Here is a 12521-nt window from a genome sequence, read left to right as displayed (position 1 = left end):
ACGGTGGAAATGAATTTGCTTGGAACTTTGTAGATGGACAGAGGTGGAGGGAGCGGGACTTCGCTGCACAGTGAGAGTGCCAGGACATAGGTGACAGGAAAGCGGTAATCAGCATCGCCTCATTCCCAAACACTGTTCCTTTTCCAGTATCGAGTACCTTCTCCGTTCACCCCGCATGCATTCGTGAGAGGGATCTGAGATTCCCGCATTACTCCTTTTAAACCCCCAGAAATGAGTTGTCTGCACAGTTTGATTATTCTCAATTTCCAGCTTGTCTCTGCCCTGAGACCCACTGATCGGTGAGTCAGTAATTCACTCCTTCTGTTTGCTGTTCCCCCAGTGAATTTTGTGGCGATTGCGATCCTATCCCGGGGAAAGTGCGGCCTCTCCACCTGCACTACTCGCTATCTGGTGGCCATGGCAACGGCGGATCTGCTAACCATCATCTTTCAGGTCATATTGTGGCGCGTCAGTTATTATTACTTCCCCGGGACTTTCCTGGACATCACCCCCGTGTGCAGTATGATCACTGTTCTGGCAGAGGCAGCCACTGACTGTTCTGTCTGGTTCACCGTCATGTTTACATTTGATCGGTTTGTCGCCATCTGTTGTCAGAAGCGGAAAGAGAAGTATTGCACCGGGAAAACTGCGGCTGTGGTTCTGACAACAACCGGCGTTCTGTTCTGTTTTAAAAATGTGCCCGTCTTCTTCATATATCAGTCTGTGAAAGTGATTGAGAATATACCCTGGGACTGTATTGCGAAGCCAGGCTACTATACGGATCCCGGGTGGGTGGTATATGACTGGTTTACCATAGTTCTAATGCCATTACTCCCGTTCATGTTAATACTACTGCTCAACGCTCTGACAGTCAGACACATTTTAGTGACCAGTCGCGTTCGTAAGGGTTTGAGGGGTCAGAACAAGGCGGCGAACCGCAGTGACCCTGAGATGGAGAGCAGGAGGAGGTCTGTGATCTTACTTCTCACCATCTCCGGAAGCTTCATCATCCTGTGGTCCGTAAAAGTTGCCGAATTCCTTTATTACAGCATCGCCGGATTGGATCCTAATAAGTACAACGATTCGGAATACATACTTCAACATTCAGGACACATGCTGATGATATTAAGTTGCTGCACAAACACGTTTATTTATGGGGTGACTCAGTCCAAGTTCAGAGAGCAGTTCATCAGAGCAGCGAAATATCCCTTCACGTCAATTATTCAACTGATTAATGAACAGAATATCTAAGATCTTCACAGAGGCCGTCGCAGTGTTTTCATCTTGTTACTATGGAACTGACGGTCACCGGAGAATGAGACAGAGGTGAGAAATAAACTGTTTTATAGCCCGAGATAGACACAGCACGGGAACAGACTCTTCGGCATCCGCAGCCCGCGACCTCCACCTCCTAACAATTACTCAACTCATTCCAGCATTTTCTTCACCATACTCCCCCTCCCGTTACAGCCACACCCCTTTAGACAATGATAGGGCTGTTCAGGATCTGAGGACATTTAAGACCAAATCGGCAGATATGTAAGCCATTCGTTACTTTTGCACAAGAATAAAACGATTAAGAAAGTCAACAGTCCGCACGAACTTACAGTAAACCTTACACTTGTCCTTCGCGTTAGAAAACCCTGTTGTGGAGAAATGTTTAACACCGCAGAAATCATTCATTCTAATTATAATTGTGCAAATTCCAATGGAAAACCCAGATGCCCACTCTGCTCCAGGGAAAGATTGTCATCTCACCTGACGATTTCGATTAAATTTCCACCCGAGGAAAATAAATGTCGAATCTCCTCTGCATTCACTCCAGTACAGTCGCAAGTTTATTATCACTTTTCTCAGCTAAAACTGGTAAAGCCTGAGATACGGACATGGGAAAGCGCACTCATTTCTCAATTGCTAGCAACTTTCGGACTATTCTCGTGGTGATTAACATTGTGGCTTTAGAGAGATTTACATAGATTTGGCTGGGTAATAGTTTAATGCCATTGTGTGGTGACTTCGGGGTAATACCAGTTATAGATATTTGTATTGGGACAATGTTTACCCTGTTCGTGTACTATGGACTTTCTATTTCCTCTTTCAAGTCAGCATATTTCGGGTATCTTCGCTTATCGATTTTCTGTAAGTGGTGTGTTATCTGGAATGGTTGTATCTATTAAGTACGTTGTTTCTTGCTTCTTTATCCTGTAATATTATGACCGGAAGGACATCATGTATTGCAATGGTCATGGACCAGAATCTTTCATTTCCCTCTTTCACGCCACCATAGTTCAGATGACTTTCCCTTACTGATTTCTGTGGTGTTCTCCGTGTTTTCGATAGCCATGCCTCTTTATAGGCTGATTGTACTGGTTTACCGTGCAATATTATATCCGGACGGGTATCGGGAAATAAACATATTACACAACAGTGTCAGTAACAGGACAGAGGGTTAATGTTTCAATAACACTCATTGACAAATATTGCCAGAAAACCCACGGATCGGCTGAAATTTTATCACATTATTAACACAAGCACTCATCTGATCGGGGGGGGGGGTGTCAGTATGAGGCGGTGGAGAGCGGGGACAGATCTGTCTGTCAGACAGTTTGATACCAGATCCAGCACCGTCAGTGATGGGTTTGTACTGAGAGCGGAGACGAGATCCTCGGCACCAGAATCTGAGAAGCCGATATTGTGCAGCCTGGAGGTGAGAGAGAGTGAGGATTAAAGACACAGAGACAGGAGGCGGTACAAATCCCCAATGTTTATCAGTAACACAATTACTGATCACATGAATGTTCAGTGTCAGACACCCAGTGACTTTAAACACAATCTCCCACAGTCTGGTACTTACCCCAGTTTCTGTATTTTACAATCCGGGTTCCTCAGAGCAACAGACTCCAGCTTCAATACTGAATCTCCCAGTTTATTTCACTCAGGTTCAGCGTCGTCTGTAACTCAGTGGGATGGGTGGTCACCAGCACTGAACACCCTGGGAGCAGCATGCCCTGGATAAAACTGTACACATTGTCAGACATCTGGCACCGGAATTCAGGATCTGTGCATGTGTATTAGGGTTCTCTGTCTCTCCGGCTGTCAGCAAAATCAATTTTGTCATTGAATTCATCAAAAACGTCCAATATATACAGCAACACCTCTGAGTTGAGTTCTATTCGAAGGCTACTGATGTGTTCATTAATGATACGCCGACTCTGAGACGGGTATCAGTAATATCCGACAACGTAACGTGCCAACACCGTCAGGCTGTATAAACGTTAAAGTGACAGACTCAGTCCAGACTCCGTGTGCAAGGAAATGTGCAAAATCTTCATGAAGCTTGTCATTCCCCGTGAAGCCGCTAGTTACTCCATTCTTTAGATACTGAACCGGGTCAATAACTTTACCGGGTGTTTTTTTATAGGCGGCCCAATAGTAACAGGGTCATCGAGGAGCAGATAGGGAAATCGATCCTGGAAAGGTGTAAGAAGAACAGAGATCTCGTGATGGGAGATTCTAATTTCCCAAATATTGATTGGCATCTCCTTAGAGCTAGGGGTTTAGATGGAGTGGAGTTTGTTAGACACAGAACATAGAATAGTACAGGGCATTACAGTCCCTACGGCCCACAATTTTGTGCCGAACCTCAAATCCTGCCTCCCATATAAACCCCCAACTTAAATTCCTCCACATACCTGTCTAGTAGTCTCTTAAATTTCACTAGTGTATCTGCCTCCACCACTGACTCAGGCATTGCATTCCACGCGCCAACCACTCTCTGAGTGAAAAACCTTCCTCTAATATCCCCCTTAAACGTCACTCCAATTACCTAAAAGCCATGTCCTCATGTACTGAGCAGTGGAGCCCTGGGCAAGAGGCAAGAGTTCACTCTGTCTATTCCTCTTAATATCTTGTACACCTCTATCATGTCTCCTCTCACCCTCCTTCTCTCCAAAGTGTAAAGCCCTAGCTTCCTTAATCTCTGATCATAATCCATACTCTCTAAACCAGGCAGCATTCTGGTAAAATCTCCTCTGTACCCTTTCCAATGCTTCCACGTTAGGTGTGTTCAGGAAGCATTCTTGACACAATATGTAGAAAACCTATGAAGAAATGTGGCAAAAATTCAATAAGATTTGTCAAACATGACCTTCCACGCACAAATCTATGTTGACTCTTCCTAATCAGACCCTGACTATCCAGATAATTATATCTACCATCTCTAAGAATACTTTCCATTAATTTACCGAGTCTGTGACGTCTGATGATGTCAAATACGTCCCCATCCCCGAGTATTCCGACTTCCTTGAGCTGTTTAGGAAATAGATGGCATCCACACTACTGCCCCATCGGTGCATGACAATGCTATATAGTCAGGGTATCTCGATGACAGTTTGATATTTTCTAACAGGTGTGAGGAACATATAACACGTGTAAGGCTGGTTATTCGGAGACTGTTAAGACTCGCCTGTTTGTGAAATTAGACTGAGATCCGCGTCTCCGAGGTCTCTTCTTTGGGATTTGAACTTATTGATTTCTGTATTTTATGTGTGTTTGGAATGGCTAGATCTATTAAATAAGTTGCCTTTGCTTGTTTATCCTGTACTACTGCACCGACCTGTTATTATGGATTGTCCAATATGCAATCAGTTGATCTGACATAATATAATTTGTGGTATTTTGACTCTAAAAATGGATCATAACTAGTGAGTAATGGCCTAAATCTGCGAGCTGCTCCTCATGTTCTAGCCCCATCATTCCTCGGGAAGCTCGCCCTGACCCTCCTCATTGACAACACATCCTTACTGAGATATGGTGACCAGAACGGTTGACAATGCTCCACGTGCCGCCTAACAAGTGTCTTCTAAGTGCTCATCAATATTTCCTTGCTTTCATATTATGTACTCCTGGAAATAAATAGAACATTGGATTTGCCTTCCTTACCACAGACTCAACCTGTACGTTCACCGTGTGGGAGTCTTGCTGGGTGGACGGGTCAGTCGTACAGAGGAAGCAATGCGATTGCAGGAGGACTCATAAGTCCCGTTGCGCTGATGACGTTTGAACTTTCTCCCCATTTAGATGATAACCTGCTCTATTGTTCCTTTTACCAAAATGCAGTCTCATATATTTCCCAACACTGTATTCCAACTGCCAATTGTTTGCCCATTCTTCCAATTTTTCAAAATCCTTCTGCAATCGCATTGCTTCGGCAGCACGACCTACCACTCCACTTATTTTCATATCATCCGCAAACTTTGCAACAAAGCCATCAATTCCATCATCTTTGACAAACAACGTGAATAACTGATACCAATACTGACCCCCTGAAGAGTACCTCTACTTGCCGACAGCCAACCAGAAATGGCCCTTATATTCTCACCAGCTGCCTCCTGCCTGTCACCCTTTCCGTATCCACACCGGCACCTTTCCTGTAACACCATATCTTCTTCTTCTTCTTCTTCTTCTTCTTCTTCTTCTTCTTCTTCTTCTTCTTCTTCTTCTTCTTCTTCTTCTTCTTCTTCTTCTTCTTCTTCTTCTTCTTCTTCTTCTTCAGCCTCATCTGTGGCAGCTTATCAAACGCGTTCTGAAATGACATCCACCGCCTCTCCATTGTCCACCCTGCTAGTTACGTCCTCGAAGAAGGCTAACAGTTTTCTCAGGCAAGATTTCCCTTGAGAGAAACCATACTGTCTTTGACTTATTTTATCATTAGTCACCAAGTACCTCTAATCCTCATACGTAATAATAGATTTCAACAGTTTCCCCACCTTTGTGTTTACTCTATCGAGCTAGAAATTTCCTTTCTTTTTTCTTCCTCCCTTCTTAAAGAGTCGAGTGACATTTGCAATCTTCCAGTTGTCCGCAGCCGTGCTAGAAACAAGTGATTCTTCAAAGATCATGCTTCGGTTTGGTTTCAGGATTCAACCTATCTCAGAACTCCGGAATGGGGGTCATCTGGCCCAGGTGTCTTATCTACATTCAAACCTTTGAGTTTGTCTAGCAGGTTCTCCTTTGTTATTGCAATAGCACTCGCTCTTGCTTCCAGACGCTCGCGGAACTCTGGCACACTGCTAGTAAATTCCACTGTGAAGACAGATGCAAAGTTCCCATTACGTTCATCTACAATTTCTCAGTCCCCTACTACCTCCTCACGAGGATCGTTTCCCACTACCAACTCTCACATCCCTTTTACTCTTTATATAACTGGAAAACTATCTTGGTATCCTGCTTTATATTATTGACCAGTTTATCCTCATATGTCATCTTTACCTTTATTATAGCTTTTTAGTTGCCTTCTGTTGTATTTTAGAAGTTTCGAAGTTATCCAGTTTCCTACTTTAGATGCGGTTTCTATGCACCCCTTAACTTTGTCAGACACGGTTGCCGGTCACCGCCTTTGAAAACCTTTTCTTCTGTTTGCTCTATCTATCTTGAGCCTTGTGAACTATTCCCAGAAACTTCAGCCTCCTCTGCACTGACGTTATCCCTACTGTTCCCTTTCAATCCACCTGAGTCGCAGCCTCGTCTCTCATGTCCCACAATGGCCTTTATTTCATTGGGATAGAGATGCATGTGCCTTATGCTTCTCCGTCTCAAATTGCAGTGTGACTTCAATCATATTATGATCCCTGCCTTCTAACGGTTCCTTTGCGTTAAGTTCCCTAATAACTATCGGGGTTATTACACAACACCCAATCTAAGACAGCCTTTCACTGAGTAGGCTCAAGCACAGGCTGCTCTAAAAAGCCATCCTGTAGGTAATTAAAGATTTTACTCCCTGGCGATCCGACACCCACCTGATTTTCCCAGTCGCCCTGCATATTGAGATCCCCCGTTACAATTGTGTCATTACCCTATTGCTGCCTTTTCGAGCAACCTCTGCAATCTCAACCCACACTTCGGCTACTATTCGGAGGCCTTATATGTTTTTCATGCTGTTTTTTTTTCTTTACCCTTGTAATTTCTTAACTCCACGCAATCAAAAGTTGAAAAATTCTCTCTCCCCATGTCACCTCTTTCTGAAGATGTAATTCCAACTGTTAACAACAGATTCACCCCACCGCCTATGCCTTGCTGATTGTTCTTTCCATACAGAGTATATCCTTTGATGTTAAGCTCTCAACTATGCCCTTCCATCAGCCTCGACTCATTGATGCCCACAATATCATACCCACCCATCCCTAATTGCGCTACGAGGTCGCCCACTTTATCCTGATTGCTACGCGCATTTAAACAGAGCACCCACAGTCCTCCAGCCTTCGCTATTTTGAATTTTGTCTCTTCGGTACAATTTAACTCTTTGCTCTGACTGCATATGTAGCAAGTACTTGGTCTGTGCTTTCTTACATTCAGGTAACACCCATCATCTGGTTGTTAACCTTCTCTCTCATCCCCAGCTCGATCAGCCTGGTTCACATTCCCTGCCATATTAGTTTAAGCCACCCCATGCAGCTCTTGTAAATCTGCCTGCAAGAATAATGCCCCCCTCTCAGATTCAAGTGCAACTCGTCCCTATGGAAGAGGTCCCACCTGCCCCAGAAATGTTCCCAATTATCCAGAAATCCGAATTCCTGCTCCCTGCTTCAATTCTTCAGCCACGCATATATCTGCCACTTAATTCAATCCCATCCTTACTGTCGCAGTCACAGGCTGTAAACCCGAGATTACCACCCTTGAGGTTCTGCTTCGCAGCTTCTTTCCTAACTTCCTATCTACTATTTTTTTTCAGGACCACCTCCCTTTTTCTTCCTATTTCGGTGGTTACAATATGTACCAGGATTTCTGTTTGTTTACACTCAATTTTCAGGACACGTCCAGAAATGCCCTGGATCCTGGCACCTGCGAGGCAAACTACAATCCGTGTTTCCTGTTTGCCAGACTCAGTCACAGAGTCACGGCCAAACGTTTGCTTCCATCCGGTAGCCCATCCCCCCAGCAGTACTCAAAGTGCGGTACTTATTGTTGAGAGAGACGGCCACAGTGACCTCCACACTCTGACTTGTCTCCCACCCCTCACTTGACAGTCAACCATTTATCTGTCTCCTGAACCATTGTTGTGACGGCCTCCTTGTAGCTCCTGTCTATCACTGTCTCACTCTCCCTCACAAGCCGATGGTGCTGCAAGGACGTGGCTGGGGACGAACCCAAGTGCAGGACACGGGCGCGGAGGCAGAGTCGTGAGGCGTTAGCACAGTAGCGAACAGGGAACCGGTATCCAGGAGAGTCTTTACACGGAGACAAGGTTTACGTAGACTATCTAGGAAATGGTGCGGAGCTTAGAACTGACAGTCCTAAGGAATCCAGAAACGAGGTTTACTTACACTAGAGTCGACCAACGAACTGGAAAGGCATGGCTGTGACGCCCGAGTTTTATCCTAGGTTCGCTAAAGGAAACCAGGTGCGCTGTAATTAATGGAATTGGGAACAATTGGGAATCAGACGAGGGGATTAAGGCTCAGTCCAGGAGATAACAGCAAGATGGGGGGGGGGGGAGGTGTTGCCAGACGGGGCCATGACAGATGAGCATCGAGCTGGATTCCAGTCCCTGGCACGCTCTCTGAGGAGCTGCATCTCGGTGCATCGGGCGCCGATATGGCATCCGGGACACTGGGAGTCTACGGAATATCCCACATCTGACGTCAGAACAAAACACTGGCTCTGCAGACATACTCGCTCAAGATCTGAATACTAAATAAGGGATGAACCTACCTACTTACCTTCCCTCCGGCTGTTCTCACCGCAGCCCTGCTGAGCCAAAACTTTACTACCCTGTCTCAGACTATTCAGAAGGCGGCCACTCCAAATCCAATGGCTAGACTGAGAGCATGAACCAGGAGTTGGAGACAACCAGGCATTGTTTAGTCTCCTCCAAACCCCCGTCCGGGAGGTCACAATTGGTTTCTGCAGAGATCGCCCACAATAACCTCCAGTCGTCCTCTGAATCTCAGAAGAGGTTCCAGCCCCCGCTCTACCCTGAGTTCCTGCTGCTCAGCAGTTGACCCAGCGCCACAAACGTTCCTGGAGATGAGCCAGGGCTTCTCTCCTGCGCCCCCAGAAAGAACAAATCCGGCAGGCTGATCGGATCCGTCGACAGGCAAGGCCATTCAAGCCAGGAGCGGGATTTTGGATGGCATCAAGGGATCTTCGCATGAAAGTTCGGAACCGCAATTTGGCACCGCGCTATATGGGACCCGTTTGTCGTGGAAACGGCTTTTAACGAGGTGTCGTATAGATTATGTCTACCAGCATCACTGAAGATATACCCAGTATATGATGTTATCAGCCTGGCCCGAATCACCGCGCCCCACCCTTCTCCTCGCTTGATGGTTGGTTTCCTGGTGCGGCGCCTCCTGACGAAGGACATCTTTGACAAGTCGCTCATCCAAGACTTCCAGCGGACACAGGTCTGTGACGCCTCAGCGGCTTCACCAAGGGAGGACATTCCCTGTCCGAAACACAGTAACGGTAGCGCAGCAGTTACGGCAATTGGGCTAGTGAATATGCATGTATCAGCTAATTATTACTTTTCGTCGATACTTGAGCAAAACACAGCAATGGTTTGCTGCCTGCTTGCATCCCGCATTGCCTGAGAAATTGGGCTGGCGAGTCCACTGGCTCTGAAGATGAGCTGTGTTCATTTTACATTTAATTATTCCTTTCAGCTCAGTGTTGGCTTCGTTTTCCACTATGAACGTAATATTCAATACCCTGTTTGGTTCAGAACTCTTGACCCACATCACAGTGTCTCTCTCTCTCGGCACTTCGATCATATCCGAACGGGGCAGACAACAGCTATCATACGAACATAGGCTAAGACAGTGTCCCATGTGTCGTTTAACCATTTTAGCTAACATGGCTTTTAAAGTCCTGCTCATCTCTTCAATAATCGCACTGCGTTGTGGTCGATAGGGGATATGGAACCTCTCTTATACCCCAAACTGTTACATTAGATTTTGTATCACCTGTGTGGTGAAGTCGGGACTTTCATCTGATTCCAACGTCCTTGGCAATCCCTAACAGGTAGAAAACTCTCTCGGACAAAATCCCGTCCGTAGCGTCAGCCGTCTTCATTATCGAGTTGAGAAGAACTCCATCCACTTGGTGAACGCATCCACTATCTTGAGGATTTATTTCAGTCCGCCAGCGGATGGAGATAAAGATCCAATAACATAAACCTGCATATTAACACATGGTCCTACTACGGGAGTGCGTGCCCTGAAACTGCTTCGCCAGCCGCTTTATGTGGATTATCACCGGGCAGAAATCAAACAATTCTTACGATAATGTTCTGTATCTCGTCGCAATTTTCGCCACCGGATAGATTCTTCATCTGCTCCATAGTTCTATCTTCTCCTTGATGCCAACAAATGTCATAGTGCCAATATATCACCTGGGTCGTGACTAAGTCTATATGTGTACAGTTTGGTGGTTTCTCTGTCAGCCCTGTCATCTGGATTCCATTTCACCACCCAACTTGATTCTAGTTTCCTTAACTCACCAGCCTCACCGCTGCTTTCCTGGGAAGTCCTAAACTGAGCATTCACCATTTTTAAATCCATAACTGTTTTATCTTGTCTTCGCAGATATTTACTTCACCAAGGGAACTGATGGTACAGGTTTGTCATCTGTTGAGTTATAACCTCCATCCTCCAAATGTGAAACTTGAGCTTTCCTCACATTCCTACTCACAAGCTCTCAAAGTTGCACAAAACAAGGTAGTCAATATCATATTAATGAAAAATACAGATGGCGAAAAAACAGACACGTCATGTTGTTATAAGAAAATAGAAAATAATATTATATGATTTCTGAGTCGGACATCACTTGAATGATTTCATACTCTGGTGCACATTGAGGAATACGTGACAAAATCGGCAAAAATAACAGTGCAGAAATACACGGTGAATGGAGCAATTTAAAATGGCAGAGGGAATGTATTCATATAAATGCTGCTAGAATATGACTCGCGATGCATTTGTTTCGGTTAATTGATTAATTTACTTAATTAATCTTATTTATTTATATATATGTGTATATATATATATATATATATATATTTATTTATTTAAATTAATGAGTTTATTTTATTTGTTTTTTTTCATTCAAAAGTTGAAATGTTGAGTTGCGAAGCCACAGAAAGTTACAGATCAGGCTCTGCTCAATTGGCGCACACAATGACGCCGGGCCGAATGGTCCCTTTGCTCTGTGAATATGTTACGCCGAATTTAGCAATCAATACAACCGTCAACATTCATCAGTGCAGTTTCTATCTCAAAATTGTAACATTAATGTACTGCAGGAGACTCTTGTTCTAAAAATAACTCAGGGAATACAGTATCTATTTTAAGAGTATTTGCTAGATTTGAGGAACAGCGGCAAAGAAGGGAAAAAATAATCCCGTTCACACTGAATCAGCGGCTCAGAGGTACAGGACTGAGACGACACACTTAAAGCTGGAGCAGAGACTGACAGATACAGCATGAATACAGAATCTATTTTGCGGCTGATAATACAGAATCTGAGGCCACAAACCAGGCACGCCCAGGATCCTCTTCAGTTTGCGTATAAGGAGAAGGTGGGAGTGGAGGATGCTATCACGTATTTGCTGCACAAATCACTCTCTCACCTAGAGGGGGTCAGTTGTGCTGTGAGGATTACATTCCTTGACTTCTCTAGTGCCTTTAACACCATCCAGCCCAAGATCTTAAAGCACAAACTAACGGAGATGGGAGTAGACTCTCACATGGTGGATTGGATAGTGGACTACTTGACAGATAGACCTCAGTATGTGCGGTTGGGAGACTGTAGGTCTGACACGGTGGTCAGCAGCACAGGGGCGCCGCAGGGAACCGTACTCTCTCCGGTCCTGTTCACCCTGTACACATCAGACTTCCAATATAACTCGGAGTCCTGCCATGTGCAGAAGTTTGCTGATGACACGGCTATAGTGGGGTGTGTCAGGAATGGACAGGAGGAGGAGTATAGGAAACTGATCCAGGACTTTGTGATATGGTGCAACTCAAACTACCTGCGTCTCAATAGCACCAAGACCAAGGAGATTGTGGTGGACTTTAGGAGATCTAGGCCTCATATGGAGCCAGTGATCATTAATGGAGAATGTGTGGAGCAGGTTAAGACCTACAAGTATCTGGGAGTACAGTTAGACGAGAAGCTAGACTGGACTGCCAACACAGATGCCTTGTGCAGGAAGGCACAGAGTCGACTGTACTTCCTAAGAAGGTTGGCGTCATTCAATGTCTGTAGTGAGATGCTGAAGATGTTCTATAGGTCAGTTGTGGAGAGCGCCCTCTTCTTTGTGGTGGCGTGTTGGGGAGGAAGCATTAAGAAGAGGGACGCCTCACGTCTTAATAAGCTGGTAAGGAAGGCGGGCTCTGTCGTGGGCAAAGTACTGGAGGGTTTAACATCGGTAGCTGAGCGAAGGGCGCTGAGTAGTCTACGGTCAATTATGGATAACTCTGAGCATCCTCTACATAGCACCATCCAGAGACAGAGAAGCAGTT

The sequence above is a fragment of the Hemitrygon akajei genome, unplaced genomic scaffold, assembly GCF_048418815.1.
Source record: "Hemitrygon akajei unplaced genomic scaffold, sHemAka1.3 Scf000120, whole genome shotgun sequence".
Lineage (NCBI taxonomy): Eukaryota > Metazoa > Chordata > Chondrichthyes > Myliobatiformes > Dasyatidae > Hemitrygon > Hemitrygon akajei.
This window is presented reverse-complemented; position numbering follows the sequence as displayed.